We start from the raw sequence: 8,878 nt of genomic DNA on the forward strand, positions 1-8,878 counted from the left end.
CAGGTCATGTATCCTTTGATCTCTTGGATGTTTGTCTGGCATTAAGAAATCTGGTGTGCTTCATCATTTGGCCTATGAACCCCGTCTCCCTCTCTGGCCTCCATCCCAGGTCTAGGAGGAGGCCCGTAGAGACGTGTTTCCAAGGAAAGTGTCTCTAAAGTGGTCCCCTCCTTTCCCCAGGCTGCCACTCACTGGCCGGCTCAGGGCGGGCTCCCGTCTGTAACTCCAGCGCCCACTAATTTGCCCTGGCAAATAGCATCGTGGACGTAATGACATTCTGAGTCCCTATGATGTGCCAAGATTATATACATTATCTGAAACCTCAAAACCTTGCTGTTTATGTGTTGCCATGTAATGCTTTTGAAGAGGAGGAAAGTGAGGGGTCGTGAGCATAAGCTATTCGTCCTAGACCACAGCAGGAAGGGAACAGGGAATTGTTCAGCTGAACTTGAGCCAACCCCCCTGTCACTATCTTGTGCACCTGCCCCCCAGCAGGGCCCTCAGTGAGGGTCTCTGTGGCCTTTAACCAGGTATTTGAGGAATAAAAGAGCTAAGAGAGGAAATGTTCCCCATCTTTAGGAAGTTCTCCAAATCCTGCAAATCATCCAGAACAGTGTAGGCAATTTGGTTTTCTAAGAAGAACAAAAACACGAAATGCCAGGGTTGTGGAGGACGTTCCGAGGTCACGTAATCACTGCTTTCCCCACAGTTGGATGTACCCTGCGCAGATTCTTTTAGACTTCCAGAGAGGCAGATTCCATTTTTTTTTCTTTAGCAATCTTTATTTGCAGGCTAACCTAACCTAATCTAAATACATGAGGCCTCTTTTTCATTCTTTTTCTCTTGTCCTGCGTTTATGAAAGATGCAAAAAAACACTGGTCATCATTTTCTCAAGATCACTTCTAGATAGTTTTTGTTTTGTTTTGTTTTTAGCTTTTTCCTTTGCCCTTTCTCATAGCTTTTGTTTTTCTTTACTTTTGCCTACCTTCGTAACTCGTATGAACACTCTAGGATTGTTTTTAGCTTTTTCCTTTGCCCTTTCTCATAGCTTTTGTTTTTCTTTACTTTTGCCTACCTTCGTAACTCGTATGAACACTCTAGGATAGACGTGAACTTTGGGATCTAACCAGCCCTGATATTTTACACTGTTAGCGTCTTCTCAGATGAAGACACCACCATAAACATGGGAGGAATTCTAACCTGGATTGTTTTGTTGAAAGATGGCTAAACATCCTGAGTCCGTTCGGTTGGTTAGACCCAACTCTTGAACAAATATTTGAACTCACTTGTCATGTTTTTTCTATACACTTTTCCTTCAAAGACGTGGCAAAAATAGGGTGGGGCCTGGAAGTGTTTTGAGTTCTCAGAGGAAGGTGCTCAGAATTCATGTGTCCTTCAGGTTCTAGGCCGTCTGAACACAGGTTTTGAGTAGGAGGGTGTCGGGTCTAGAGAAGAGAACTGGACAGGTATCCCTGAAATGCCAGGAAACCGGGGGACAGGAAGCACAATTCCTCTCTGCCAAAGCGGTTTTCTTTTCTGGAAGATGGCTGGCAATGCCCGTGGGCTGTCTAGTACTATGAGAGAACAATCACTTAGGTCGCAGCCTGAGTGTTCTTGGCTTCCATGGAGGCTAAGGTGTTGAGAAGTTCAGAAAAAGGCACACAGGCTTGTGTTTGCTCTTTTCAGAGACTGGTTGGAGGAAGGGGAAGGGGGAGGAAGTGTGAGGAGTGGTTATGCTGGAGGGAGAGGGGACGGGGATGCTTCAAAGGCATCTTTTTCCTGCTATGTTATTACTAATAGTATGGTATTTGAGGATCTGCAATGGTTTTGCAAAAAGGCATTCAGTGTCAGTGAAGCGCTGACCCTTCTATGATCATTATGGATCTTGTTTTTGCACCAGTGGGGCCTATTTCCTCGGGCACCCTGAGCATTTCACCTCCACAGCATTCCTAACAGCAGCTATTCTGATTACAGAAGGGCCAACAACCAGCAAAAGTGTGAGTGTTTTTCCAGACCTAGAATCTTGCAAGCCAAGATAGAAAGTCTTAACAATTGCATCATTCCCAAAGCTACCTCAACTGAGGAAATACATTCTCTTAAGACAAATACCGTATGATTCCACTCATCTGTGGAATCTACAAGACAAATGAATAAACAAAAAGCAGAATCAGGGGATCCCTGGGTGGCTCAGCGGTTGTGACCCTGGAGTCCTGGGATTGAGTCCTACATTGGGCTCCCTGCATGCAGCCTGCTTCGCCCCTCTGCCTGTGTCTCTGCCTCTCTCTCTGTGTCTCTTATGAATAAGTAAGTAAGTAAATAAATAAATAAATAAAAATCTTAAAAAAAAGAAAAAAGCAGAATCAGACCTATAAATACACAGAACAAAGTGATGATGCTGCAGGAGAGGAGGAGAAGGAGAAGAGGGAGCCTGGGCAAAATGGGTGAGGATGAGTGGGAGGTGCAGGTTTCCAGTTACCAAGTAAATCAGGGCAATAAAAGCATAGGGAATAAAGCATAGGGAATAAAGTCAATGATACTGTAATAGTGTTGTATGGTGACAGATGGGAGCTACACTGGTCCTGAGCACAGCACTGAGAAGTTAAATCACTATGTTGTACACCTGAATGTAACATTGCCAACGAAACTCAAGAAAAAAAAAAGAAAGAAGAAAGAAAGAAAGAAAGAAAGAAAGAAAGAAAGAGAGAAAGAGAGAAAGAAAGAAAAGAAATACATTCTCTTGCTCCTGTAGGGTTCAAGATTAGGCCGGGAAGATATTTCATATTAACCGATGCCATACTTCCTGCTTCCCAAACACGGGACTGGCTCTGGGAAACCCGCACACCAGGGAGGCTAGGCTGCCCACCCTTTACCTGATGGGAGCCCGGGTTAAGAATTACCTTGAACTCAAGGTCACAGGCTCTCTAAAGCTGCACCGTCCAACAGAACTAGGGAAGCTGCATGCACACAGGAGCCTCAGATGTGATGGAAAGTGTTCCAGTAGCCACATCAAAAAAAAAAAAAAAAGTAAGATTAATGTAATTATGTATTTTATTTAATCCAGCCCAGCTACAATATTACTTCGACACGTGATCAATTAAGAACTAGAACGCGAGAGTGCAGCGCTCTATCCGTGCTGCGCCTCCGGCTCCCGCGCCGAGCCCCACTGCAGGCCGCGCTCTGCAGACAGGCCGCGCTCGGCCCCTCCGCCCCGGGCCCGAAGTACGGGGGCGGGCGGCCTGGACTGGGGAGACCCGCGCGCTCCGGCATTCAGGGAGGCCGGGGGCAGGGCAGGGCCGGCAAGCTCCGGCTTCCCAGCGGCCTGCGGCTGTTTACTTGCGGAAGCCGCTGCCCCGCCCGGTGCGGAGGGACACGGACCCGGGAGCTCGGCCCGGCGCGGGGCGCGGCTGCCACGTGGCGGTCACCGCGCGCTCCCGCCCCGGCCACGCTGGCCGCGCTCGGGACCCGGCGGGGCGGGGCGCGGGTGGGAGCCGGCGCGGCAGCGCCACCCGCCGGCCTCGAGGCGTCACTGCAGGCGCAGCGCCGGCCCCGCCCCCCGCCGGCGCTCCAGGCCCACCCGCCCTGCCCAGCCCCCGCCGGCAGCGCCCCCGTCGGTCGCGCGGCGTCACCGCAGGTGCAGCGTCGGCCCCGCCCCCGGCCCCCTCCCCCGCCCCGCCGGCCACGCGGCATCACTGCAGGCGCAGCGTCGGCCCCGCCCCTGCCCCGCCTCCGAGGCCCCCTCGGGCATCACTGCAGGCCCCGCCCCTGCCCCGCCTCCGAGGCTCCCTCGGGCATCACTGCAGGCGCAGCGTCGGCCCCGCCCCGGCCTCGACCCCGCTGGCCGCTCGGGCATCACTGCAGGCGCAGGCCCCACCCCCGCCCCCTCCCCCGCCGGCCACGCGACATCATTGCAGGCGCAAGGTAGGCCCCGCCCCGGCCCCGCCTCCGCGGCCCGCTCGGGCATCACTGCAGGCGCACCCCGGCCCCGCCCCCACCTTGCCCCCGCCCCGCCCCCGGCCCGCCCCCGAGGCCCGCTCGGGCATCACTGCAGGCGCACCCCGGCCCCGCCCCCGCCCCGCCCCCGCCCCGCCCCCGAGGGCTGCTCGGGCATCTCTGCAGGCGCAGGCCCCGCCCCCGCCCCGCCCCCCAGGCCTGCTCGGGCATCACAGCAGGCGCACCCCGGCCCCGCCCCCGGCCCGCCCCCGAGGGCTGCTCGGGAGTCACTGCAGGCGCAGGCCCCGCCCCCGCCCCGCCCCCACCTTGCCTCCGCCCCGCCCCCGGCCCGCCCCCGAGGCCCGCTCGGGCGTCACTGCAGGCGCACCCCGCCCCGCCCCCGCCCCCGCCCCGCAGCCCGCCCCGTCCCCGCCCCGCCCCCGAGGCCCGCTCGGGCATCACTGCTGGCGCACCCCGGCCCCGCTCCCGCCCCACCCCCACCTTGCCTCCGCCCCGCCCCCGGCCCGCCCCCGAGGCCCGCTCGGGCGTCACTGCAGGCTCACCCCGCCCCGTCCCCGCCCCGCCCCGCCCCCGAGGCCCGCTCGGGCATCACTGCTGGCGCACCCCGTCCCCGCCCCCGCCCCGCCCCCACCTTGCCTCCGCCCCGCCCCCGGCCCGCCCCCGAGGCCCGCTCGGGCGTCACTGCAGGCGCACCCCGCCCCGCCCCGCCCCCGCCCCGCCCCCGCCCGCCGCCCCGGGGGCCCGCCGCGGACGCCCTTCCGCGTCCCCCCAGCCTCTCGGGATGCGGGGCTGGGGCTCGGCTTGCAGGGAATTGGAAACGAGCCCCTGGAGCCTCGCGTCTCCTCTGCCGGGGCCCGGGCGGCAGGTCCCGGTGGCACCGGGGTCGCCGAGGGCGGCTTTTTTGTCTTTTTCCTGCTGTTTGTGTAGGTCCAGGATTTTCTCTTCCGGGTCACCTCTAACGCCCTCGAAGGACGCCCATCATTTGCATTTCAGGAGGAGTCAATTGTTAATCCTGCCCGAAGTAACGTTTTCGGAAATGGCTTTTCCATTTTGGAGCTTCTGTTCCGAGAAGGGGAGGGTTCATTTAAAAAAAAAAAAAAAAAAAAAAAGCAGGCGCGAACAAAAGGCCCCAGCGAGGATCGAACTCGCGACCCCTGGTTTACAAGACCAGTGCTCTAACCACTGAGCTATGGAGCCTGCTCGTTACCTGGGCTGCTCCCGTTCAGGGACTTTGGAAGCAATATTGCGTTAGCTGGCAGCCTGTGCAAACCGCTGACCTCATGCAGCCATTATCAGTGATGATCGGAAAGACTATGAATTGCTAGAGAAAAGTGCCTACAGTATGACAAGCATTAAAAAAAAAAAATCCCAATGTCAAAGTCCTATGTCTAGGATTACAAAACACTAAGTTATGCCACTGACAAGGGCTGGCAGGGAACACGCAAAAATTGAATTGTGTTCTGGTCCTACTCTGGGTGGTTCTTTTACGTGTGAAAAAAGCCTGGGAGCCGTTGTTTATATGACACATTGTATCAAGTTTAGTACTTCCAGGGAAGTTATGGGGACTGTCTTTGCTTCTCATAAATTAGATAAGCTAATGATTATGGATGAATTAATGGGTTTAACAGTATTTATGGAGTTCTGGCACACCCCTGGAGTTTGGAGATAGGGTGAATGACTAAAGCTGCGTCCCTGCTCTTTCTTTAATGACTGGGATCATAAAACTATGCCTCATTCTTTTTTGCTTATTAAAGAACTGTTTGCCCAAAGAATGAAGTTATGGTTACAGCATCACCCATTCCTGCAGGAAGGAGAGAATGGAGGCCGTGCGGCCCAGTGCTCTGCGGCCCTCTCTCCTACAAGTGTCTACTCACCTGCACTTGTTCAACAAAACCCTTCGTGACCTTCTGTTTGAAACTGCACCATGGTCCTTATCCTGTCCCTTTTACCCCGTACTACTTTCCCATTAGGTAATGTGCTTTATTGAGGCCTAAGGGTTTTGTTTTATAACCAGAATAGTGTGTAGCACATAGTAGGTGCTCAATAAATGCTGAATGACTGACATCTATGTTAATTTTGTAAGCTAGGAGAAATCAGGAAAGTGCTTGGGGAGAAGGCTTCTCATCTCAATTCCACTTGCACCGCCTCTGCATCCAAGCTGGAATTTGGCTAACACTCTTTGCATTGCCACACAGTTCTGGAGGCTACAAGTCCGATTCAAGATGTGGGTGTGGGCAGGGTAGTTTCCTTTGGAGGGCTCTGAGGGAAGGACCCATCTCAGCCTCTCTTCTTGGCACTTATAGACGGCTGGCTTCTCTCTGTGTTTCTTAACATTCTCTCCCCTCCGTGCGTGTCAGTTCTGTGTTCAAATTCCCCCACCTTAGGGGGAATCCCTGGGTGGCTCAGCGGTTTTGTGCCTGCCTTTGGCCCAGGGCGCAATACTGGAGCCCTGCGATCGAGTCCCGCGTCGGGCTCCTGGCATGGAGCCTGCTTCTCCCTGTGTCTCTGTCTCTGTCTCTGTCTCTCTCTCTCTCTCTCTCTCTCTATCATAAATAAATAAAAGTACATTAAAAAAATATTCCCCCACTTTATAAGGACAACAGTCAGATTAGATTATGGTCCCCATCGCTTTAACTTGATCACCTCTGTGAAGACTCTGTCTTCGCATTGGTCACATCCTGAGGCACTGGGGTTAGGGCTGTCACTTGAGAATTTTGAAGGGACCCAATTAATCAGTAACAAATGCAGGCAGGCATTCAGTTAAGGCAGGAGCAAAGCCTCCTTCATTCCCTGACTGCCTCTGTTAGCAGAACTCACCAGCAACCTTCACTTGCCTCCCCCTCTCTTTCCCCAGACAAATGATAAATCCCCAGCAGCCCCCCAGCAGAAGGAGGGATGTGATAGAAAAATGGAACCTCTCCTTCTCTCATCTCTAACTTGTGAACTGTAGGATAAAGCCTACAAAGATGAAAGGACTAGGTGAAGAAAAGCTAGGCAGGGTGGACATCCATAAAGACTTCAGTCTGCTTTTGTGTAGCACGGCCTTAGAAGAAAAAGTCTGGGAGGGCTTTACATTGAATCCTAGGACCGCTGCTTCTTCTCCCTATCCCCTGCTCCCTCCTGTCAGGGTTTATCGACCACTTAACCATGCATCCACCACCTTCGAAATGGAGGTGATCATTTTGGTTCTATCTCACAGCAGTCCGGGAAATTCAACACAATAATAAACTTGAGAGTGCTGGGAAATTGTGAAGTGCCAGAAGCAAACATGATAGGAAGGGGAGGCATCCTAGGGTCCGGTTTAGGTGGAGGGAGAGGATGAGATGGAAACAGAAGTCTCAGCAGCATCCCTTTGCTGTTCTATTTCTTTTTGCTTGAAGGTGACAGTTTCCTTTGCTCACCCCGGCCCTCATTTTCTCCACAGGAGTCTGCTGTAGCCCTGGGGCTGGAGGAAGCAGGACAGACAGCACCCCCCCCCACCCCCACCCCCCTCCCGGCTTGGGGCAGGGGCTCTCACCCTCTCTCACTCTCTCCTTGGACTCACTGTCCTGTGTCTTCTCCTCCTGGAAGCAGGCCATGTTCTGTCTCCAAAGTCAAACTCAAGGTCAGAGGGTGTGAGTGTGCAAGGGCCAGGAAGGACTTCCAAGCTCATCTAGCCGGGCTTCATTTTGAAGACAGGGAAGCATTGGCCCAGCAGTGGAAGGGGCTTGCCACATGGTGCAGTGCAATGGTCACAGAAGGCACATCGCAGTTGGGTTGGGACTTTCCATGGTTTTTGTTTCCTACTCAAAGGTTGGCCAAAGAAAGTTAAAAAACAAAACAAAACAAACGAAGCACAAACACACGTATAATCTAGCCAGCCAACCCACCACCCAAAACAGAGGGCAAAGGGGCTTTCTAAATTCATCCAAGAAAACAATAGGCTCTTTAGTGCAGAACCTGGGGATGGGGGTGAGGTGGTGGTGGTGGTGGTGGGTCAGGACGGAGAAGAAGGGAAGGAGGTAGAGGGTCCTTCCTCTGTTCTGGTCCCTCCCTACACCCACCCACAACCCAGCTAGAGGTGGAGGGTAGAGGATAGGACCCCTGTGGCCAGCAGGAACCCAGAGGGAAGGAGGACCAGAGCTAAAGAAGGAGAAGGGGCAGGAAGCAAAATGTTCTTCTTGTTGCTTTATAAACCCAACACAGGGATCCCTGGGTGGCGCAGCGGTTTGGCGCCTGCCTTTGGCCCAGGGCACGATCCTGGAGACCCAGGATCGAGTCCCACGTCGGTGCATGGAGCCTGCTTCTCTCTCTGCCTCTCTCTCTCTCTCTCTCTGACTATCATTAAAAAAAAAAAACAAACAAACAAAAAAAAACCCAAAATACCCAACACAGATTTACATGAAGCCGGCCACCTGGTCCAGTGTCTGAGCTCTTCCACCCCACTCCCCACCAAGCCCCTTTCTCACTGTTGGATTGGGGAGGCCAGAAGCAACTCAGGGCACAGACAGGGGGGCTTTAGAACTTGGAGTGCTGGGGTCAGGGACTCTGGTTCCAGCTGACCCTCTCCTCCCAATTGCCAGGCAGGAGGGGCTGTAGCATCCTCTAGAATAACTCAGGGCATAACCCTTCTCACCATCCCAGATGGGAAAGTCTTAGGGTAGACAGCTCAGAAAGTGGGTGGGCAGCTCAATGGTGAATGCCAGACTTAGGTGGGCCCAATGGAATGCACTCACTTATTAAAATCATTGTACCCAAATTCATCTCCTGGATATTGATCCTATCCCACACCAAATAGCCCTCTCTTGGGTAGGTTTTTAGTAAGATTGCTGGGTTTTTGGGTGGAATCCATGAAAGGACTATAATTTTGTATCCGGAGATAATGTGCACCAGTCGTGCAGGGATGGCATTGGGTGGGAGTGTTCAGCCACTTGGCAGTTGGACAGG

At 53.9% G+C, this 8,878-nt stretch overlaps 1 non-coding gene across 1 annotated transcript; it reads right to left on the reverse strand.

Annotated features, from left to right (window-relative positions):
• Positions 1-5,076: 5,076 nt before the first annotated feature.
• TRNAT-UGU lies at positions 5,077-5,149 on the reverse strand. Its single transcript has one exon. It is a non-coding gene; the product is annotated as a tRNA-Thr (tRNA).
• Between the last annotated feature and the right edge of the window lie 3,729 nt (positions 5,150-8,878).

The sequence above is a fragment of the Vulpes lagopus genome, chromosome 11 (genome assembly GCF_018345385.1).
Source record: "Vulpes lagopus strain Blue_001 chromosome 11, ASM1834538v1, whole genome shotgun sequence".
In the NCBI taxonomy this organism is placed as follows: domain Eukaryota; kingdom Metazoa; phylum Chordata; class Mammalia; order Carnivora; family Canidae; genus Vulpes; species Vulpes lagopus.